The sequence below is a fragment of the Festucalex cinctus genome, chromosome 1 (genome assembly GCF_051991245.1).
Source record: "Festucalex cinctus isolate MCC-2025b chromosome 1, RoL_Fcin_1.0, whole genome shotgun sequence".
Lineage (NCBI taxonomy): Eukaryota > Metazoa > Chordata > Actinopteri > Syngnathiformes > Syngnathidae > Festucalex > Festucalex cinctus.
In genome coordinates, this window is record NC_135411.1 from 59730645 (window position 1) to 59755958 (window position 25314).

The window sequence follows — 25314 nt, forward strand, 5'->3', positions numbered from 1 at the left end:
GTGTGTTAAAATGTAACATGTTGCCCCACCATCGGTTAAGTTGTCTCACTATATGGGGTAAGATGTCACACTAGATTTTGCAACTAATACAAGGACACAATTATTGTTGTTCTATTTTTTTTTTTTTACTTGAAAGTGAACATTGAAGTCAGCCAAAGAAAATGTTGCCATTGAACAAAAACAAAAGAAATAAAATATTAAGCAACATGCACTAGGGATCTAACGATATCCAAACATCACGATACGATATTATCATGATATGAAGCTCACGACACAATAATTATCACAATATCATCTGGAGGTTGGCGATTATTTAAAAAAAGGTCACAATATTGTAAAAAAAAATAAAAAATTAGCTCATACTAAAAAATTGTGCTTTTCTGCATAACAGCAATGTATATAAACCACCTACAATCTCTAATAACATTTAATATTGAGGCGCTGACTTGTTAATGCACGCACACATTGAGTTCCTCCACATTTTGACAGGCATATTCCGTTCCCCTTCATCTGACAATTACTGTAGATTTTAAACATAGAGGGCCAAAACATCCCTAATGAAAATTAAATTGCACTAAACAACTAGCCACCAGAGGGTGCTAGAACTACACAAATGGAAATCAACCTGACCTTTTTTTTAACAGATGTGTTGCTTTTAAATATCATGAACATGACGACGATATTGTGGCAGTTTTAATATCACAATATCACGATATTGCCCTTATCGTTACACCCCTAACATGCACTGGATTAAAGTTCTTAGAAACTGCTGGAATGTAGGCCATGACTCTCATACTCAAAAGCCTGTTTTACCTTCCCTTTACAGAAATTGCTAAGGAGAGAAACTCACTTTTTAAAATAGTAAAAATGTGCAGTAAAGTGACAGAAGTACAGAAGCGTGCAGCGCTTCTTCCCTTTCCATGGAACTTCAGATTTTGACTTTCTAGCTCCAGGTACAGATTGCCCCCTGTTAAGAGCAATAGGGTTCGAAAATCCTTCAATCCCGGCGCTGTATCTCATTTAATTGCAGGAGAAGTTAGGGCAGGAGCCACGAGTAGCTCACTTGTTGAGACACCATTTTACAAATTTTATGAACGCATTTTTTAATATTTCTACCTCGCGTAGGGCTACAAATATAGCGCCGGTGTTCACCCTGCCTCCAATTTCCATCATTTTATTCAGAGTGCATTTTTCCCTTTCGGTGCTGTGCTGTAATGTGCTTGCTGTCATGCTGCAAACCAATTGTCCTCTGGTGGCAAATGAAGAAATAAAGTTGAGTTACACTGAAAGCTGAGACCTTCACAACTTGATTGGTTGACTGATTATCTGATTGGGAAATAAAAAATCACCATCATCATTGTACACAATGCCTAACCCCATTGGATCGTTGAACGATTAGGAGTATTTATTCAGCGGTCTGATTTCCAACCACGTACACACGGGATGATGAACACATTGGCTCAACAGCTAATTAAGTGAAACAGCAGAATATCCACAGGGATTTCCCTTTACAAGTTCTCAGAAGGCTTTGACAGTGTAACATTTTCCGTGTACAACATCCTGCTGATTTATTTTGCACATTTAAAAATAATTGACTTGCGACATTAGACCAAAATGCGTTTTTGAAACTTCCATGAAGGCGTCAGAGTTCAAACCCTGCCTCCAGTATTCGTTAATTTTTATGTTTGTGTGTCAATGTTCTGCTGTAAGAGACTGGCAGCTTGCCCAGGATGTTGCGAGCTTTTTGCCCCGTACACACTACTTGTGCACTTGCATGTTCTTTATTCATCATGGACTGAGAGCCCAAAAATTTGGTGATTTGTAAATTGGTGTTTTACCATCTCTAATTCTTACCACAAGGCAATGGCAACTGATGAATATGAAGGATGGGCAAAATAGTTGTTTATAATTTGCAAACACTGGCCTAATTTTAAAAAATGGGTGGGTTGTGTCAGGAAGGCATCTGGTGTATAAACTATGCCAAACAAATCATGCTACTACCACTAATGGGATCAATAGAAAGTTGGAAAAACATCCTTCCTCCTATTAGAATGATAGATAAACTTCTGTGTGCATGTCCTCGTTTTACATAAAATAAAATGCAAAATGTTATCATTGAATGGCATTCCAAGGTAGAACCAAGAAGGAAAACGAGCAGGAGCAAAACTTGACACGTGTGCAGCCACTCACCATTTCCAAAAGCGAAAGAGTGGCTTTTTATCACGCACAGAAGAAAAAAGATCTAAAGCAAGCACGGTCTCGTTTAACACATGATTCAAGCCCTGTTCCGCCGTGCCGTGTTCACCATGTAGGCCAAGTCAAAACAAATGGGATGCTAGTGCAATAATGAACAAGCTTTGTGTTTGAGTGCGACCGTGATAATTAGTCTCAAGATGGTGCGTTTGTCAAGAGAAGGTTCATAAAATATAGAGGCCATTTGGCAAGCACTCAAGAACAAATCTGTATTCCGAGAGGGGTGGGGTGTTACATTAATGTTCCACTGTTTATAAATCTGGCAGTTGCAACAAAGATCCTGATGGTTGCAGGTAAAAAGCTAGACATAATGGAAATTGTGAAATGTGCAACCTTGGTTAAACCCATATAGGCGCAGACACCTTGCACACAGCTTCTTACTTTTTGTTTACTTGATTGCTCGTGTGCCCAGGGGACCGTGTGCATCACCATTAAAGGTTTCAGACAAAAATTGGGGCCGCTGAACTGAGCAACCACCCAAGGTCAGAAAAATGATAATGATGTTTATAGTCTAAATCCACGAAATGAGATTCCACTTATCATCTTTCCAAGTGCCCGTATCTACCTAAGACAGTCTGTTGTGTTCAGATGTGTGCTAACTGATTTTATAGTGTGTGGTGGACTCTAGATGACCGACAGTACAGTCCACAAACAAACCTGCGAATGGTGCCATGGGGCATCCAGACTGTCAAAAAAATGTGGAAAAAAACATAAGAAGAAGCGAGGCTAATTGTTTGCTTATCTCGTCTATTCCTTGTATTTTTTTTTTCTTTTCTTTTTTTTACTTGAATGGCTTTGAAGATACCTTACACATAAACTAAACACAACCAGTTGTTTATCTTAATTCTCTAGTTCAGTTCCTAATTGGGTATTGTCTCATTTGGTATCACAGTCAAGAGTCCGGGAGAAATAGGATTTGCGACTGTAATTATTGAACAGGTTTTACGATTGTCGGGTACAACCATTTTCCAAGCTTATTGTGGAGGATATTCGCCTTACAGATGATCTTTCAGGGAAATCTGAGAATCTGACCTTTGATGACTTGAGTGCAAGGAGGGAAAAATGGTCAAATTAGGCCTGATCGTCTGTACCTTGCTTGGCACATTGATTTACGAGTTTAATTTGTTGTGACAAAAGCTCATAACTTCATTTACTCATACAGCGGTGCCTTGCGATATGAGTGGCCCAACTTAAGAGTTTTTCAAGATAAAAGCTCTCATCAGACCTTTTTTTTTTTTTGCTTTGACTTGACAGCAAAATTTGAGATACAAGCACTGTATGGTTCCAATTAATTCTATTCACTTAACAACAAACCACTGTTTGGCAGATAGCGAACATTCAAAATTTCTTCAAAAAGAGGTTTCAAGATGTTTAATGGCACTCCAAGTTGAAGTTGAAGTTTACTATTACAATTACACTTTGGTTATGTAAAACTACCAAATAACTTCGCCTGGAATTCTGCTAGCTTAATGCTAACACATAATGGGAAAACTCCATAGATAGGGTAACAAATAAAATAACAAAATCTATGTCTATGTGCATGGATCTATAACAATACTCACAGGCATCCAGTATATTCTTTAGCATTTCATAAAGATTCATTTTAATGTAGCTTACTGAGTCACCTATGGTAGTTGTGAAACTCGTCTTTCTTTGTGTCTGCATGACTGCATTAAACTGCCCCCTAGTGGCCAGTTTGCACACAGCAAAAGGCGAAACAATAAATTAATCATGATGCACAAACAGTTAAATTCTTTACATTGAATTTAATGATGTTATTACGACACCTGGTTGGGTATAGATATTAGTTCACGCATGAACCGAAAACATGAAGTGAATCCATCTTTCTGCAGGTGTGGAGGACAAATGGCGGCAAGCTAAGTGCTGCCCGATAATGGCTGTTACAGTGTGTTTGTACCATTCAAACATTAGTCAGATTTTTGGCCATCAATTTGTTGGTTAGCAGGCTATTTCTTGGTTGAAAGATGATGATGAACAGATCATTGAAAAACTGAAAACACTTCAATTAGCTTTCTGTGCACGTCTACAATGACAAGGCAAGCTCCCTGTCAGACTGTTGCTGAGTTTGACATATAAGTTCAAGAAACAATGAATCAAAACAAAGCGGGACAAGATGACACGACAAAGTGGCTCGACTGCTGCTGATCCCAGTTCTGGTTGTTCATGTGTTTCGTGCCTGTTTTTGTGCGACTTGTGTATGCTTTCACAGTGTCAACGATACAACCAAAGAGACTTCATCATTCCTCACGAGAGCTCAGTTCAACAAGCATAAAAGGATGTGTCTGTGTGTGTTTCTTTTCTTTGTTTCTCCGGCTTTTTGAGGATTTTTTGTGACACTTCAAAGGAACAGCTTCGACAAGGGTTGATAACAAGAAAAAGATACACCTGGAGTCGCTCTTGTAATATAACAGAGTACAAATACTTTGTTACGCTACTTCAATAGAATTTTAATTTAGCTGTACTTTACTGTTATTTATATTTACTTTTACACCACAATGTGTGATGGACAGGTTAACTTTACTCATTAGCCAAGAGAGAAACCTTTAAAACAATCAAAAGTACATGTATTTAAAAAAAAACTATTTTGATACTTCAGTACAACAAACGTCCAATACTTTAAGTATTTTTCAAAAAAAAGTACTCTACAAAGGGAAGTTAACATCTACCAAAGATATTCTCTGTTATATTTTCAGGTTCTTTATCCAGCACAACAACAAAAAAAGTTATATGAATTAACGACTCACATTAAAATCAGTCTCTCTTAACTCTACTCGTCAATTGTTCAGTGCCAGCCTAAGAGAGTGTTTCATTGGTTTTGCATTTTAACTTATTAAAACATGCACGTAACAACAGTTAAATTAGTACTATAAAAATTAGCTGTTGGCGATGAGGGAAAATGTGTTTATTGGGGCTCGTGTTTCTCTTCAGACTTTAGGTTGTTTGAGAACAAGTAGTTGCAACGCTCAAGTTCCACCATCCATCATCAGTGCAAAAAAAAAATAAACATTGTCCAGGTTGAGCAGTATCTCATTTGCATAATACAGAACCGCCCCACAGAAGTGAGTATTTGCAACAAGAGCGTTACAAGTGGTTGGTAATTCTTTACCAATGACATATTTTTACCAAAAATGTCCGAAACTTTTTATTAAGACAAATAGCAACTGTTTTAAAATGCAGGGGGAAAAATGCATAATGTCTCCTCCTCTTTTAAAATCCAAATGAGCCCATTGCACACAGGCAGAATTAAGAATGACATTCCTGCAGTGACATATTAGGAGATTATTGTCCCATGCTTCCAGCCCTCCAAGCTCATCTGCTCGAATATCGTGACACTAATCACCTCATTTCAAACCTGCTCGCTTTGCTTAGGAAATTGCAGCAATGCAGTAGGTGACCTTCTGTGACAAATATAAACTCAACGTTATATATAAATGTGATGCCACTTAGGTTATACTGCGCAGTTTAAGACGCCTGAAGACGCCCGCCCTTCCTCCCATTGAAACAGGAGATGTATCCACCGGAGGAAAAACTACTTTTACTTCCTTGAGCTTTTCTTCTTGTCTTTTCATACCGGAGGCATTAATGATTCATAAAAACAAGACTTTTTGATTAAAGTATCAAAAGGGAAAAAGTGAAGTCTAAGAGAGGATTTCAGAGGGGAGACTTGCCACATCTAATTGGACTGTTCTTTGACAGCTTCAAACACTCGGAGGGACTAAAACCAATGAGACGCAGTTGGAGTTCTAAGCACATCGAGCTGGGCTGGGACACGCAGCACGCTGCCACTCAAGGACACATTTATTAGATCAATGTTGATGATCTAGATAGACTCATAATAATGAACGCACTCCCTAGGGGATTATATGCAGCACAAAGCTTAGACAAAGTAAACACGGGCATCCAACTGTGGTTGACCACAATTACCACAAAAGTTATCTTTTCAAACATGCGCACACACATAGACACAGCTTTGACTGCCAATGTTCCGCTACAAACCAAATTACAATTATATTCGGCGTTGCATGCTCCTCGGGGGTTGGAGTATCGATGATTCATTTTGTGTTTTATCAAAGAAAGAAGAGTGCCATTAAAAAGAGATCAGTCAGCCACCAGGCATGAGGACTCGGCGACTAATTGCCCATTCATCAAAAAGCCTCCTCAAGTGGATCGCAGGGCTGAAATATCGTGCATGACAACTGAACCACAACACATTAATTTCAATATTGATGAACTTCATGCTCTGAAGCGTGCCCCTCTGTGAAGAGTCTCTGAGGAGGCCGCAAAATGAACAGATGCACATACCTGGACACGTGCATATGCAGAACATCGCATAAATATGTCACGTTGTCTTAACAGGGTAAGGTGACTCTAACCTTGTGGTTCTGAATCTTGTTGGAGAGACTGAATCCCACCAATTTTCGATGTGTATTTGTTATTGAAAATAAAATATGTTGGGGTGGGGGGTCACATTCAAGACATAAGTATAGGCAAAAGACCTATTTTAGGTCAAATAAATAACTAAAAAATTGTTTGGAGCCACTAAACATTTGAACATTGTGATGAACGAAACAGTGTGTTTGTGTTAGTCTAATGTACTGAAGGCCTAACAGCTAATTAGAGCTGCACCTTAACAGAAAAATCAACAGCATTCAATACTTCGAGATACATTTTCTTCTACCTGTCGTCTCCCGTTTTTGGACATTTTTTGTGGTAATTTTTCATACATATTTAAACTTTTCTGCCTTTTTGTCAAATTTCGGACATTTTGGCAAATTTATGAGCATATTATTGTCATTTTATGCCTCTTTCTTTTTGTGGGACAATTTATGGCTATTTATTTATTTATTTATTTATTTTCTGCCAATTTTGCTATCAATTTGTTGACATTTTTCGCAATTTTGTGAAAATTTTATAGTAATTTTCTGATTTCCTCTTCCCTTTTGGCCATTTAATTGTCACTTTTTGGACATGTTTAGGTATTTAAAAAAAAAAAAAAAATGTATCGACCTTTGTCTCTCTTTTTCTGGCAAATTAGAAATTTGGACTCTGACATTTTTTTGATTATTTAATTATACATTTATTTTTATTAAATCTATTCATTTCATTTCAGGGCGGCACGGTAGTCGAGTGGTTAGCACGTCCGCTTCCCAGTTCTGAGGTCTCCGGTTCGAATCCAGGCTCGGACCTTCCTGGGTGGAGTTTGCATGTTCTCCCCGTTCCCGCGTGGGTCTTCTCCGGGTACTCCGGTCTCCTCCCACATTCCAAAAACATGCATGGCAGGTTAATTGGGCGCTCCCAATTGTCCCTAGGTGTGCGTGTGAGTGTGGATGGTTGTTTGTCTCTGTGTGCCCTGCGATTGGCTGGCAACCAGTCCAGGGTGTCCCCCGCCTACTGCCCAGAGCCAGCTGAGATAGGCGCCAGCAGCCCCCGCGAGCCTTGTGAGGAATAAGCGGTCAAGAAAATGGATGGATGGATATTCATTTCAAGAATATTTTATCAAACAAATAAAAATAAATGTATAAAAAAATATATTAATTTCGACTTTTTTTTGTCCTCTTTTTTTAAGTGAGATATCTACAGGGAGCCACAGGAGGACTAAAGGACTAAAGAGCCACATCTGGCTCCAGAGCCGTAGGTTGCAGACCACTGGTATAGGGTTTAGGCTACTGGAGAACAAAATGAACAGGAAGAGTAGCCTTTTCATCGAATTTGTCTCTCTTCACCTTGAATTCAGAAAGTGTTTTCTTATATTCCCTATCTCTATGCATCTTATCTAAGTGTTCCTTTAATTTTGCTAGGTAGCTAGTTGGGCTGGACTAGAATTGCTCAACTGGATGTTGCAAGTCATGCTGACTCACATCACTCAACTCAACTCCGTTCTCTTCAGATGGAACCCAGGGGTAGCGAATACAATGAAAACAGCAGAGGCCCCGGAATAGAACCCTGTGGAACATTATGCATGTGAATTCATATTGGACATATTCATCCAACCACTTTCTTCATTTGCTCGACATAGTTAGTATGAAGGAATTACGATAATAAAGAAATCAGTAAGACGTGCCATCACAAGTCGACAATTCCCTGCAGCACAGATAGGCCAAGCAGTGTAACGTGATCACATGTAGCCAGTGATGGCCGAGCGAGGCATGTCTTGCGTCTTGAACTCCGCCAAAACCCTGAGACTAGTTCACCGAAACCCTGGGGTCCGATCGAACCCAGGATAAGAACCACTGCTCGAACGTTCAATCATGCTGTTCATCAATAGAATTTGGCAGAAAATAGAAGTACTCCCTTTACTGCTGTGTTTTTTTAACTCTCTGCGGGGTCCTGACACTTCATCAGCTCGGCGGTGATATCAGCAAATCTGTTGTAAAATAGGCCCTTTAATCGTTTCACTTTACAACATGTCCAGCAGGCTTTTACAGGGATGAATACTGGTTTCAAAAGATACCAGGCTCAAATGTCTTGTCGTTTGACTTTGGTCGACTCAGCCGCTATCAGGAGTCACACAGATGAAGCATTTTGAGCTCCATCCGTCAACCCCCCCGTACCACATACAGCGAATTCGCTATTTCATCCATCTTATGATGCACCCTAACTAAGACGGTTTTTAGATCTGTCACAGAATTATACATGCTGTTTCTCTCTCTCTCTCTCATACACAGATGTGAACATCTGTATCTTTGCTGAGAATTCATCCATCCCTGCATCTCTCCTTTTCTAGCTCGGGCAATTTTGACCCTTTTCCTGCCTCTTTTTCTGAACTGCTGCATCAGCTGGAGCTAAACACTAAACCCTTGCCCCGAGGCAGGGAAAAAGAGGCAACCATTGCGTGTGTGGTTACAGTGCAGCTTCAGTTGAAACAGGCATTAAAAGAGTCGCATGTGGCTTGGATGCAAGTACACATTTAAAGCAGACATACGGAAGGAGCAGTGAAAGCCTCAGATGGTGCTGGATGTGTGGTTAATGATTTTGGTGAGGCTCTGCACCACATCCTCCATATCTAAAGTCAATGGAAGCATGAAACTGCTGTTTCAACTTGAGCATGAAAAGAAGACATTAGAGTAACACAAGTCTTGGGCAATGAACATCCCCAAAACTGTTTGTTTGTTTGTTTGTTTAATTAGATGTCCCTCTATGAAGCAACTACAACTACGTAAATAAGCACCACGTAGCAGGTACGTAATGTTGGATGTCAGTGTCTGCCACAACTCAAGCCGATACGCTAGCCCATGAACCTGAAGTTTGACTTGGGAGCAATATGGAGCCTTGTAGACCCTTGAGGGCTAATGTCATTCTTGCTCATGTTCAGCACCGCAGAAGCCAGCCAAACAATCTCAGCCATTACATGGTGCGCTATATGCCAGTTTTTGGCCAGTATATTTTGCATATGGCCGACGATGATTTGTACCGACAGCCACAAGAGCTGTTAAATGATGTAGCAGACATTGGGCATTAGGAGCGGTATCAAAGGGAATTTAATTTGTGTACTGTATTTGTTAATGAGGAGCGAGAATGAACTGTCAGGACACCAACAGCAACGGAAAATACATTTTTTTTTTTTTTTTTTTTTTTTTTTTTTTTAATGAGGACCACGTCTACTTCCACTACTGAATCATCTCTGTCAAATGATAAACATGTTCTCCAAAATAGATTTAAAAAAAAATAAAAAAAAATTGATTTGCTGTGTCCTTCTATGTATCCTTTTGTCTAAACAAACACCCCAACAACCAATAAAAACCTGTTCTTTGATGCCATGCTTATAATCCTCTCCATTTATCACCAGAACTGTCTTTCAAAATATAAACAGTGGTACCTCAACTTGTGAACTTAATTTGTTTGATGACTTCGTTTGTAAGTTGAAACGTTCTTAAATCGAGGTAACTTTTACCATTGAAATGAATGGAAATGCTATTAATCCGTTCCACCTCTCAATTTTTTTTTCCTAATTTTAATTTTTGTGTCGTTGAAAATAAATACTGTACTGTACAACATAAAAATAAGTGAAAATAAACTTCATTACTATGAAGAAATCACACACTAAACAAGTGCTTATTGTGCTTGAACTTTACGTGAGGAGGGCAACTGCTCCTCCACTGAAAAAGGATCTCCTTCCAAAATAACAAACCTATTCACGTTTTCAATTTGTCTACTTTATTATTTATTTATTTATTTATGTGCTGGCTAAATCTTCCCGTGCAAGTGCAAACACTTCAGGGTGTCAAGGCCTCGCATTTTCACGCGACGAATGTGCATGTTCTGATTCAACATTGATTTTTTAGCAGCCTTACTATACTATATATGTATACATATATAAATACATATGGATTTCATCAGACAGTGGTTGTCCTTACTTTTCTGCCTGAGATATTTTGTACTTACTCACCCCCACCCACGAAACTGCTCCTGCCTGGAGTGACTGCCCCCACATGCTAGGCCACTCGCAAGAAGTCTCTCAGACTTTGCATGTCAGTCCATGCAAAGGAGCTCTGCTCTGTAAGCACTACCAGAATCCGTTCATCATTGTCATACAGTAATTCAGTATGTAATGTGCCTCAAAGTCCCTGAGAAGCAGCGCGACAGACACTGTCTTCTGGAAACAACTCCAGCCAAGTCGGTGTCCTGTAGGAGAAGCTATTTAACACAGGAATGAGCCAATTACCTTTGTGTAGTGGGCAAATTTACAAAAGGATATCCAGAATTCCTAAGGTATTTGGATGTCAAAGGTGGAAGCTTATACTGGAGGCGTCTTTCTAAAAATCAGAAACACACGCACCCATACTGTATCTGTGGTTTATGTGATAACATGCAACTATGCAGATTAACATTACCACCAACCCATGCACACACCTACGTAGCAAATCCTACCTCAGGCGCATATACCATCTCACAAAATTACTGCCAACGATAAATGTGAAACAAAAAACAAACCGTGTGATAAACTCACCAAAAACTGTAACGAAAAGCTGTGCAAGGATGTTAAACAAAAAAAAAAAAAAAATGTAGCATCAATTGCTTCAGTCTTTGTTGGACATAAAGCCATCTTAAACTGTCAATAAACAATATGAAATTGTTAAAATTTCCATTTAAATGTGTATTTTGAATCCAAAAATAAGTAAGACTACAGGAATTTAAAACTGCACATCAATTTTGGGTGCATTAAAATGTACTTTTCAAATACTTAGGACAGAAAATAATATAAGCACTTGCACACCCAGTCCCACTCCACGATCCCTCTCCAGGGTCTGTTCTCCTGAAAATATAGTGAGATACGGTATAAAAAGTAATGCACTGTAATTACGAGAAAAAGAAGACGGCCCCTGAAATGACTTGCGAAAACATTTTGTCCTAACTGCTTTTGAATTGCGGTAAAATATTGTTCGATTGGTCTAGCATGTTTTTGGAGTGCTTCGTGTCAGAACTCTTCGTTCCTTTTCAGTGCGATGCTGTACGGATTTGATCAGTTTGACAGAAAATAGTAGTTGAATTCAAATGTCATCTACTTCAATTTGTATGTTGTTCCTTACTATTCAGCTTTGTCGCCCAAGTATCTAAGTAGACAATTTGCAAAAGGTAGAGTACATGTTGTACCTCTGAAGCAGCTAAATCAATATGTCAACCACAAAGTTATTTGCTTGCCATCACATGGGGAATTACAATATATGACGACTAATAAGCAAAAGGTCAAGCTTATTTGAAATCTTCCTTCTATCTTCCTAACATAATCCAATTGATCGTGCGATTTCAGAGTCCTTTATTTTTCTGATACAGTCTCAGTAACTCTACTGTATCATCAAGAGCCTGACATTCACTTAGATAGGGTAAATGTAACTGATTTGTATCGTTTATTACAAATACCTTATTGCTAACCAAGACACAAGTTACACAAAATAATTCCTCCACTAAAATAGTTAATGAAGTTCAATACAACTGAGATCTGTTCTGCAATTTCTGAAACCCACGATTTGATAAAAATGCAATCAACTCACTCAATGATTTAATCCTACCTGGTACTCAAACTTAATTAGATATTTCCAAGAAGGTTCTGAAACCTGTGAAGGGCAGCAATCAATGTAGCACTCAATTCCTGGCTCATAATGACATCAAAAATAACAACACAATATTGTCACTTTGGCTTGCTGACCCTATTCTTCATTCAGTGTCAGCAAATACAAAAACATACAAGAACAAAAAAGTGTCACAAGCTTTCCAGGGCTGCCGTTATATGACTTTTGGTCTACTCATTTTCAGCGCAGTAGGAAGAAACTGTGAATACACTGAGAACACACACATCCCGCCCTGAGCGTCCTGCTGTCTTTCTCAATAGCAGCGTCTCCCGTGAAGGGAGATGTTGTACTTTTATCGCTGGAGTCCTCCTTCATCTCAGCCACCCAAATAACCATCCGACTCAGAGCTGAATGTGCCTCCCCCCGATGCAATTCGGTGATATTTGGAACACGGACCACCAACAGGTAGCAAATACAGGAAGCGCTTCTGTGGAAAAAAAAAATCCAGATAAGCTTTTGATTATGTATGACTTTTCAAGCATGGATAAGATGCGCACCACCATGCGCATTGGAGTACGCAGACTGAAAACAATCAGACTGTGACCGACAGTGACACCATCTGAAAACAGCCCCTACGGATGAAAAACACTGCTCGTTCGAGCATATTCTTTAAATGACCGTCCGACTAAATGCCTTGGGATGAGATCGCCATGTCCCGCTCTAACCCCAAGCAAGGGGGAACATTGCGTCATGGAACTACAGAGGGTTTGATGCTTTGTAACGAAGCCGAGGCGGACCTTTGATGAATTCCAAGCTTTTACAGGGGCGCATCGGCAATCGTGTGTCTTCACCTCCCTTGATTGATCACCATCAAAAAGGAAGCCTAGGAAACATGTCCCTCGTCATCGTTCACATCTATGAGAATTTTAAATGGAGCACCACGTATGGGTGAAAAATCACTCGTCAGTCACTCGTCTTGAGTAGGTAATTGGAGAAGATATAGCAGAGAATCTGCTCCCCGCAAAGTCACAGCCAAGTCACAAGACTTTCACTTTGACGAAGGCTTGATAAAGCTTTTATAATGCCGCCGTTCCTGGGAATCATGATGGAACTGTAAGGATGTTAAGGTCTCTGAAATTCCTTATTTTCTTCCCTATATGAATCAATTGCAAAGGGAATGCTAGCAGAATTTGTTTTCTGGTTCCTGGGAGGCCGCGCCGTCTGATTCATTCCACAGCATTGTTCGCTAATGAATGGTGCACGTCCATCGGCTGCCACACACTCGGTCTGGTGAGAAAAGCCCCAAGGGTGCTCATCTTGGGGGTTCTCCCACTCTCATTAGGAGGGAATCAAAGGCAAGTAAAGGCTCAGTGATCATTTACCACATTTCCTCTGTGCTTTTGCCACGATTGGGGGAGGAACGGTTTTACAAACACCAAATGATGAGAAGTAAACTTTATAAAGGCTGAATCACTTGATGGGGTCTGATGGGAAAAGCATCTACTTGTCTTAGAACAGTCTTTAGTAGCTATTTCTGCATTCCTGGCAAAACATTAGAACTAAGGCAACTTTATGAAGCAAACTCTAACATCTCTCACTTTCTTCTTTACCACTCGGATACACTGTACGTTCTTATCTCTTTTTTTTTCATAAGATGGTATTCCATCCACAGCAATTGTCAGCAACCTGTCATACTGACGTGCATAAATGTAAGTGAAGTTGAGACTAAATCAACATCGCGGCTGCACATTCCAGCCAAAACTGAAGCAATCGTTTCCACACAATTGGCAGAATTCTTAATGATCAATACTTATTCATCACTGAATAATTTCCTTTGTAGAATAAGATGTTTAAAGGGACAACCAGCGATCCCTAGCGCCATCTAGTGCTGAACTAATAATACATTTGTTTTAAAAACTGAGGGGCCTATTCACTAAAGGTTTGCGTCGCCTTTGCACCTCGCTAACTGGCAAAAATGGAGCAATCCAGGAGCGCCTAATTCACTAAACACGCGCAGATGGGGAAATCAGTCACTAAGTGCTCTGCCAACCAGATTGCACTACGGTGTGCCGGTGCGATTTGTGCGTATCTAAATTAGGTAATTTGCATACATTTGACGCAAAATATGCCCACCCCAATGCAAATGAGACTCATTGATATGCAGCGTCTAATTCACTAACGCCAGCCCAAATAGCCACACGGAGTTTGCAAATAACGTTTATGGAAAGCATGTATTAACCTGACGCAACTTCGATCCCGGGATCATGATAGCAATGCATGTGGCACAGTGCACGTCCCTTTCTGGCTGATCACGCAGAGAGGGAGAGCGAGCGAGCGAGCGAGCGAGAGAGAGAGAGAGAGAGAGAGAGAGAGAGAGAGAGAGAGAGAGAGAGAGAGAGAGAGAGAGAGAGAGAGAGAGAGAGAGAGAGAGAGAAATGTTCTATGTTGGTTTAGGACACATAACGTAACCCGGGCTGATCGGCAATGGCAGGGAGGCATTTTATGATCATTTGTAAGTGCCAGATGCATATTGTACGCCCACGCCAACTACTGAAAATATATTTTAAAAAAACGATCGCACCAATAATTTGTACTTTATGAATGAATTACGTCGTCGTCGTCCTCTCTGCTTTGTACACTTTAAACGCTTCCTCTCGGTCCAACCTCGCTTTCTGATAATGTCATCTTTCTCGCAACTGTTACTATAACAACCATGTTCTTGGCGCAAATCCATTGCCATGTGTGGTAAATCAGGTGCAGATTTACTCCAAGCTGTCAGTTTGGTGGCCGTGTTTGCGCCGGTATGTGATTAGAGCAATATCCTTAGTGAATAGGTTGGTAACTGGGCGCAGACTGCGGGTGCAATATTTCGCGCTATTACCGGACGCAGCGCATTCTTAGTGAATATGCCCCCTGACTGTTAATAGCATAAAAAAAACATGTATCGCATAAACCTATTTTTTTTCTTTAATATAATCGTAGGTCTAGTCATCACTAATTACATTACATGGCTGTAGTCTCACCTTAGTAGAGCTGCCATATTTCACCGCCATCTTCCTGCTGCGGATGCCCAAAGGATAAATTCGCAAGTGTAGTTTTTGCATCAAGCGTCGGCCCCAATGGGTCGACCGCCGCTTACCTTCCACAGCTGGGGCCTGCAGGTGGTCGTCACTATCTCCGGTGATTCGGGTCCGTCGCTTGTCACTTTGTGCTTTGCTCTCACAAGCTTATAACTAGCTTTTTTTTTTTTTTTACTGGCTCCTCCCGCCTAGCCGCTCTTGTTTGCCACTGGAGCCGGCTCTCTCTGACTAACTGCCACTAGCTGCTCTGGCTTTTGGTGTCGCTCGCCAGGCTTCACAACGACTGCCAAGTCGCCGTCGTTCACCGAGATGCTCGTTTGCTCACGCAAAATAAGATTTGGTGGGAGGCTTGCAAAATGTGGTCTCTCTGAGCTACCGTTCCTGCGGGCTTCTAATGCTATTTGACCACTAGATGGCGCTATGGGGACTACACACTGGCTCATTAAAAGTATCCCAAGAAACGTGCATATGAAGAATCAATAATGGTAGCAGATGGGATTGTGTGGTCTCATTTACATTTTAATTAATTTAGTCTTGTTTGGATCTTTACAACACATAAGGAGTTTTGTTTGAATTTAATGATGTATTATCTGTGAAGTTGAATTGATAGAATTGTTTTTTTGTAGCACGTATCACTGTATTTGAGAGACAGTGTGTTATTGTTGTACTATTCTGACTTATGGGGCCTTGAAAAAGATGGTTGTGGCCAAATGCAGCAGCTAATGGAGATCTGAATAAAAAATGAATCATTCGATTACTATGCCCTAGTGGCACGCTGGATTTTAACTGCAGACCCCAGATAAAAGCAGATGATGAAGCACTTGTCACTACGCCATTACGCTAGCGAGCCGCAAACTTGGATGGCACAAACGATATAAGTATCGTCTCAAAGTGTGGGGTCGGTGTGGGGGAGAGTCATTACGTTCTCTACTTACGCCTCCAGACCGTGTTTAAAAATGTGTCTTGCTTCCATCCTTCCTTTCACTACAGATGTCCACTTCAAATGAGGTTTTGGGTGTCGGGCTCATCTGTTTCTCCGACACACCATCTTCCTCATTTTCTGCTTTTCTTTCAAATATCCTTATGTCTAAAATCATCTACTCTTTTTAAATAATCTCATCATGTACCTGCGGGCACTTGTTGGGCTAGATGTGAAAAAACAATTTACTGAATGCTAAAACACCACAAAAAAAATCTGTGTGCATAAAATATGACTTTTCATGTAATGTTTTACAAACAAACCACTAAGCAAGTACATGAAAAGTCATGCATTCCACACGCTTCACTTCATAACACTTAAAACAAGCAAACGGAGTCATGACATTGACACACAATCGCAGCCTGAGCAACGCTGATGTATAATACATGAGCTTTCCACATACATAAACATGGCTGGCACTGATCAGTCATTACAGTCGCTTAAGACCCTTCATATGCATGTATCAGTATATGAGACAGCATTCGTTTCCCACTTTACTTTTGATGTTTTCAACAAGGGGCTTTTAGTGCACAGCATTCCCTCTTGAGAATTGACCCAGCTCTCTGAGTTGAGTGTATCAAAACCTCTCTGTGCCCCCTGTAACATCAACAAATTATATATAGATGTGGCAGACCCACTTTTCGTGCTCTTACAAAGACATAGTACAGGGCAGGCTGCAATAATCGATATAACCTGAGAAAATAGGTCATAAATCCAAGCAAATGTATTTCCCAGAGGCTCCATAGAGTCCTATGGTGCCACAAACATAAACATTAATAGGTACTCTTGTGGAGAGCGTACACATGAGCTTTTTGCACACACAAGCAGATCACATCCTCTGATATGAGGCGACGTACTTATTATCAGCGACTTCTAGGGTCGCATAATACATCGCGGCAATCCGTTGGGGCTTTTGTAGCCGATCAAGCTCATTAGAGACGCGATGAACCGAGCGGAAACAGCACATATGGGCGGTGAGCAGGTAAAAATGTTCTGGCCCCGGGGGCTGGTGTCGCTGCTCGGTGTGTGACAGTCAGTCAGTCCGTGGGCTGCTGTTCCTCGGTCTCCGGTGACGGCTGCTTGTAGACGAGGGGGGTGGATGGGGGTGGGGGGAGCGCACACGCCGTCTGTTCCGAGTCCTCTCTTGCGCGTAAAAGCAGTCCAATTTGCGCCAGAAACGTGGCAGCCCTCTCGTTCGTTTTACAGTTATGGTTTATAATCAATAAATGTCTGATACATCAACGACGTACGAATATTGCAGGCTGTTCATCGCCAAGTGGTTTTAGACATAACCCAAAGAAGATTATGTGGGCAATTTGTTTGGTTTCTGACCATAGAAAGGAAACCATCACACCGATCAAGCCATTTAAATAGAAAGTGAAATCCAGTTGGGACAATTCGCGAATACGCAAAACGCAGCGTCAAAAACACACATTAATTGCAATTAAATCACTATGGGTTGACGTTTCACAACGTGTCTGCACCACATCTTAATTTAAAATGATTCATTTCCAACAGAGTGATGATAGGAGCAGACAGAAAGAGGCAAGAGTCCCAGAATTTCTAACGAGAGCAAACTGGGTCTGATCCTCAGCCTGACCTCTGCTAAACATGCTGATATCGACAAGAGGACGTGCAATCAGTTGAACAAAGTGGTCATTAATTTACCTTGGACGAGATCTCGGCGTAATCGTCTCAAGTTGCCTCGCTGGCGTCGGTATGCCCCGCTCGATTCTCTTCTCAGTCGCGCAAACCTGAGTCCAACCCACAGGGACGCGCACACACACGGGCTCACTCGCTCGCTCGCTCGTGATCTCGCTCTCTTTCCCCCTTTCCTCTACTAGCACGTCTGATAATTGAGCGTTCATGTTCTTTACAAAAAAAAAAAAACAAAAAAAAAGTGTGTTCTGGAGACGACGCTTGTGAACTAAAAGATGATCAATCGTCAGAATGTTAATCCTATATCACCTTTTCATTCTTATAATACATGTTTTAAGTTATTTCTACCTTTTTAATTCTGCTACATTCAAAAGTTAAATTAGTGTATTAACAAGGTGTGTCAAAAAAAAAAAAAAACAGGATTAGTGTCACAGTTTCTAACTCCAAACTACAAGTTTCCCCTTCAATATGGGCAAGACAAACAATCAGCATGTTGACAAAGAGATCCTCCTGCTGCCTTTATTCAGTGTGCAAGAAGAGAAGAGCATTTCAGTTTTTGTCAGGGTTGTATTTGGTTGTGTTTGGTTTTGTTGTGATTTGTTTCATGTCTGTCTCATTAGGGTTTTGTGTCCACCTGTTCTGGTCAACACCCTTTCCTTGCAGGTGTTCCTCGTTGTCTCATTAGTTTGTAGTATTATTTACCTTCTTCTGTTTGGTTTTCATTTGATCATTGCATCTGTTTTTGTTTGCTTTCTATTGTCAGGTCAAGTCAAGTCATGTCATGTTGAGTCTTGTCCCATGTGTGTGTTTGTAATTTTGATTCTGGTTTTTGTTTGTTTGTTTGTTTTTTATTCTATGTGCTGGTTTACTTTCTCTTTTGAGATTAAACTTCCCTTTTTGAATGCAACCCTTTTTTGCTTTGCTGAATTTATGTCATCAACCTCACACTCGGCCCTTGACATGAGAGTTGTGGCAGGACAACTCATGGCTGCCTCACCATACACAATGTTCACAATGCACTGAGCATCTGACCATTCCTGGCCAGTAACAACATTGCCAAGCTGCCAGAACCTCCCAACTTGTCAAATCTGTCTCTTTTGTGATTTTTTTTTTTAATTATTATTATTTTCCATGCTCATGGTAGTCATATAACGATCTGTTTTGGAGACATGAATCAAGATGGCCTCAACAACAGAACTGAGGGGAATCCTGGAATAATCTATCCAGGAGTGTATTTAAAGCGGGTGGCTTCAAAGTAGGGGATGCATAGTAAGCAGTGGCAAGCGGTGACTTTTTAGCGTGGGACTGCTAATGCGTCACAATATTAAATATTATTTAATTATTATTTTATACCACTGTGTAGGTATAAAATTAAAGCGGAAATATTCAGGACTGCCGCAGGTTGATACGCACACACTGTAATGTAACCAGCTCCGTGGTGAGTGAAATGACAAAATCACATGCCCACAAAATTGCCAATACGTTGGAATTTACAGTATTCGGAACTGGCTCGTGCCCATGATGTGGGGAGAAGGAAAAAAATGACATCGCAGAAGAGGTTTCAACCAACAATAAAGTTTGCTAACCTGTGGACAGCCAACTAGCCACTGATGTTTCTCGTATGTCCTTTCTTGAAAGTGAGTGTTACGGCTCTCGGCTCAGGCCGCCTACGTCTTTGCTCCCCTCGCGTGTGTCGGCCGGTGCCCGTTTTGTTAAAGGCAGCTTCGAATGTGCCAGCGCGACGCCCTGATTGGATGGCTGTGCCAGCGCATTGATTGGATTGGACGGCTGTGCTAGGGCAACGTTTCTGGGTGGCGGCCGTCCTCCCCTACTCCCTCGGATGAGCATCACCTCCACCTCGCCGTCAATCAGCAACCTACACCTGGCCGGACTGTCACAAATAAAAGCGCTGCTTTGCAGTTCCTCTGGGCGGCTGGAACTTAGTAGTGCAGCTCGCCTTGTTACGTGTCTCTTAGTGTGCATTGTGTAATCGAGACACTCGTTGAAGCTAATTGAGCTCTTTTGTGTATTCCTTTGTTAAGCCCGTTTGTGCTTCTTAGTGTATTCTTTTGGTTTTGTGAGCTTTTGTGGATTCGTTTGGTTAAACCTTTAGTGCTTTTTTGTATTTGTGTTCTCTTTGTACTCCATTTGTTCCTTTATTTATTCTTTTGTTAGTGAAAGTAGTCTCTGTTAAGAGCCATATAAGGGCTCGGCTACATTCTTCAAAACCATTGTTATCCACCTACAAACCCAATTAAAACTGTCAATTTTGATTCGGCCGTTTACAAAAACTCTTCATCTGTGTTACTTCCCTTCCCCTAGCCGAACAGTGAGGGACGAAATTCTTCCCCGTTTTCGTGATGATTGCTTGAGTAGGACAACCCTTTGAAAGTATATTCTCGCGGAGCACGGCCGAGAACGCTGCAGCCTCCTCGGGCACGAAATCTGTCATTTTCCAGCCCTCTATCTCCGGGACGCAAAGCCACTGACTGCTAGCCCAGTAAGCCAATTATGCGCATGCGAGTTGTTGTCAGATATGCTGTTTGAGTGCCAGATTTTTTGCCATTCAAAAGGCTCACGTTTTAGAAACCTCTTGGAACTAACGCAACTTTATTTGTCATTGCACATGCGCGAAAGCTGTCGGACTTCTGGTTTACAAAGCCGAGCTTCCTGTCGCGAGACACCCGTTTATCGCGATGGTTCGTGCGTGCCATACTATCCGCTGTCGGCTTTCCACCTCTCTGTAAGGAAAACAGGACAAATTACATGGGAATTTAAGACCAAAGCAGTACAACTAAGGTATTGTATAACAGATAAATATTTCAATGATTTTATTGAAGGACTTGGGCATGCACCGCATTAATAGCTTATTATGACCGCTCGCCACTGAGAGTAAGGTTTATTCACTCAGAAATCCTATATTTTACAAGGAGTGTCACTAGAATTTCTGAACTAACATTACTAGATATTTTTAAGTAAATATCACTCCCAATTTTTTCATTGTACCTGTAGTTTGTAGTTTGGATTAAAAATAAGAATTATATATATATATATATATATATATATATATATATATATATATATATATATATATATATATATATATATATATATATATATATATTTCTGACAAACCTCAAAGAATAGGCATGCTATAATAGTGCTATAATGCATCTTGCTAACAATTTGGAGGTTATCCTGATACTAAATAAGTTCGCAGAAATATTAGAAAGAGCTCTTAGCAAGATGAAGTGCTGCCCATTTGCCAGAGCCAGTCAAAAGTGAGCATTACTGTTTTTCATTTTGGCGAGAATTTACAAAATTGTCAGGGACGATCATCATTGACTTTTTAAACTTGAGGCTTTATTTACTGATACTGAAGCAAAGACTCAAAGTAGCTCCAAACGAAATTTGACCTGCAGATGATGTTACCATGAAGATTGAAATGCTGATTCCATTAGTGACAACTCGGGAATTCGTAAATTTACATGATTGAAAAGAGCACTTTGTGTGGACTACTGTCAGGTCAGAGAAGCACCATTTTTTAATTGTGTGTGTGTGTTTTTTTAATTACTTTTGAAACCTCAGTTAATTCAAATGTATGGCCACACGTAGCATTCCGTGCTTTATGCTAGCTGAACTTTGACAAAGATATATTGTAAAGGTGAATTGCGCAGTTTAAAATGTTTATTTTAAAGATTTTTCGACGTGCTCCACCAATGTCCACAACATGAGTACAAAGAGCCCTGACTTTTTAACTGTGACTGCACCTATCAGCTTGCATTTTCACTTGGCGAACACTCCGCATTTTCTCTTGGGGGTAGGAAATAAGCAAACTTATTTAAAGAATAACCACAAAACTGATATTGCCCAAATTGTTTTGGACTTTATGTTTCTACAAAGTTCTCATTTCATTTCTTATTGATACTAAGTACAGGGATATAGTCAGTTTTGAAGATCATTTACAGAGGCAAAAAATGTGTCTAGTATTAAAGTATGTAATAAAATGTGTAAAACAGCCGAAAATGGCTTGGAATCAGTGATTCAGAATTTGTGAACATTACATGCATGAAAATCATAGCAATAAAGTGTTTCTTGATGATCAAAAAAAAAAAAAAAACACAATCTTTCTGTAATAATTAGAAGTGAAAATTAGCCCTATATTATTGCCTTTCTGCAATTAGCCAAAGATTAGAATTTGTGAACATTACATGCATGAAAATCGTAGCAATAAAGTGTTTCTTGATGGTAAAAAAAAAACCCAAAAAAACACAATCTTTCTGTAATAATTAGAAGTGAAAATTAACCCTATATAATTGCCTTTCTGCAATTAGCCAAAGATCAGTGCAGGTTGTACCCCACCTCTCACCCAAAGTCACCTGAAACAGGCTCCAGCTCTTTGATGAGCCGAATGATGACAAGTCATATAGAAAATGGATGGGTATTGTTTATATGAAAACAACCTGAGACTAAAGTTAGATTAGAATGTTTAGTGTTTGCCACAAGGTTAAAATGGTATGTAACAACAAATGTGCTTATAAAATGGATAATCATAACCAATAAAAGTTTCAAGAATTCATTCATAATGAAGCGTGTCAATTGTGAGTAATCACAAGGGTTTTATAAAGATGTTTTATTCACAATCTGTCCTGATCTGGCATCAGGGACTCAGTCAGTTCTACTTCATGCATAATTAACTCTGTCTCTACTTATTCATAGATCAGTTACAAACAATCTATAGGAATGACTTTGTGTCGCTTAGGTGATGTGTTTTTATTGTAGGCATGGTTAAATACTGAAGATTTAAAGAGAGCATTTTTTTTTTTTTATTTTAGAGACGACATCCTTCAGACTGTCAAAGTATGGATGATATCCAACACAGGGCGGCTGAGGTAGCCAAGGTCAAATCAGAGCAATTTAGTTTTTGGGTGTTCTGCCAGGTGCCATTTTCAATTAATCATTCTAAATTTCTAGTCCCCCCTCCCCCCCTTAATTTGGTTGTTGAGGACGAATATAAAGTAGGTTACTTGCACTTTGTCACCTCTAAATCATCATCATCCCCCAATTGATTGTGTGGGTTGTCAACATGTATTAATAATTTTGCCAAATCCTCTGCATAAAGGAAAAAAAGAACACTGATAAACTCTCAAGCTTCTCACAACATGCTGGTGCAAAATGTGTTTATGGTGTCAGAAAGCGTGGTCTAAGTCACAGTTCATGGGGCTTCAAGACCCAGAGCACCTATTGAACATCTGTGGATGGAGCTGAAACATGCAGTTTGTAAAAGGTGACCTTCAAACTTGAGAAAGATGGAGCAGCTTTCTCATGAGGAAGCTGGGCCTGATCGTCTCTCTGAATTCTCACAGAAATCATTTGATTGAGATGATTGCCTCAAAGGTTTTTACAGCAAAATATTAAATTCAGGGTAGACATTTGTCCATCATTAGTTTATTTGCAAAATAATTCAGTTAGACCACAAAAATATGATGTTATGACCTGATCAAGGTCATTCAGTGAATCAACCAAGATGACATATCGGAAAAAAAGGAAACCGTGAAGTAAAAACATGAAAACTGAGAAGGCTGACCACACAAATAAAACCAGAGAAATGAAAATCTGAGTCAAAATCAGGAAGGTGCTTATATATCTTGGGGCAGTAATTTTCAAAGTCAGAAACATATTCAAGAAAAATGTGTGGTGCAGAAATACAGTATTTCTGAGTATTTCTCAGTCATCCAACTCATGGTAAGGTTTGAATCAAGGTAACTGGACTTTTGTTGTTTGATGAAGGCATTTCACCGTTAATTCAAACGGTTCTAAATTAGGTGTGGAGTCTGTTTGTCTCTGATACGTGCGTCCCCTGGGGGAGGTCACAATAGGGTGTTGCTCTTTTTGCACATAAAAACTCATCAGTCTCTCGCTTCATCTCAAAACAGTTTGTCAGGACCACTCTTACCATGAAATTAGACAATTTTTGGGGGGACAGATGTCAGGACACTTATAAGCAGATGATAGACGGATTTCCTACTTTGGCATAGATGGCTTCATTTACATCTCCTTCAAACAACAACAGAACACTAAGAATTAGAACTGGGGTGTATTTCATAAAGCAGGTTCAACAAACTGTGAGATTAACCCTGAACGAGTTGACATACCCTCAGATAGGAAACTCTGCGTTTTCGGTTCCAGCACTGTTGATTCCAGTGAGTGATTTCAACACTGAGTTGTTGCTACGGAGCCCCTAAGGTGACATGGTAGAAAAAAGAAAAAAAAACATCTTTGCGTTCTCTCGCAAAGATTGCATTCCCTCGCAAAGTTGTTTTTTTCGTCTACCATGTCACCGTAGGTGCGCCGTAAACACTTCCGGGTCATCTTCCCTGTTATCAAAAGCGACGTGTAAACAAAGCAGTGGGAAAATACATGCTCCATCCTAGTCACTTTGGGAAAGTTTTCCCACTGCTTTGTTTCATGTTTACAAACGTTCCATCCTCGTCGCTTTTGGTCACATGGAAGATGACCCGGAAGTGTTTACGGTGCACCTAAGGTGACATGGTAGGTGATAAAAACAACTTTGCGTTCCCTCGCAAGTTTTTTGCGAGGGAACGCAAAGTTGTTGTTTTTTTTTTCTACCATGTCACCTTAGGGGCTCCGTAAGTTGCACCTGAAATTACCACCAGACTTATGCTGCATTCTAGGATGGTCGGAAGTCGGATATACCCGAGTTGGTTTTTCCCAGTTCCGACCTGAGAGCGTTAGAGGCGAAACTAAACGACCAAAATGGCGGATAGTGATAATTGTTTATTTATTTATTTATTTATTTTGGTCCTCATTGAACTTATTTTGATCTCCAGCAAGTATCTTCTTGCAATTACGCTTCATTTATTGTTTTTATTTTATTTCACAAGCATTCCATACATTTCAGTCATTGATTATTTAGTTTCAAGCAGAGAGATAGCAGGGCATACTGTCACGTACGTTGTGTTACATGAAGTTATGTCAAATATTTATGAATGAAGGAAGCTATCTAGTTTAGTACTCGAGTAAATTTTGTTTTACCTCTCACGGTCTGTGTTTCAGGTTAGGTTGATGGACCATGTTACTACGGTAACTGACCGAGAGCTTAAATGACCTCTTTTTAATGAAACAAGCAAGAGTTACCTATTTTGCTCTGGTTTCAGTTTCCCTCCCTTTCTGAAATGGAAGATGCAGAGTTTCCCATATTTTAGGGTTTGTTGACCCAGGGTTCTCCCTACACCTGCTTTGTGAAATACACCCCTGGTGTTCTTTGTTCTTCACTGTTTTTATGTTGGTAATT

At 40.1% G+C, this 25314-nt stretch overlaps 1 protein-coding gene across 3 annotated transcripts in view; it reads right to left on the reverse strand.

Annotated features, from left to right (window-relative positions):
• cdh24b (cadherin 24, type 2b) overlaps window positions 1-18163 on the reverse strand; it is a 222353-nt gene extending 204190 nt beyond the window's left edge. For all 3 annotated transcript variants that reach the window (XM_077497970.1, XM_077497950.1, XM_077497960.1), the window contains exon 1: window positions 18009-18163. The gene's annotated coding sequence lies outside the window, so the exon portion shown is untranslated. The remainder of the gene's footprint in view (window positions 1-18008) is intronic.
• Between the last annotated feature and the right edge of the window lie 7151 nt (window positions 18164-25314).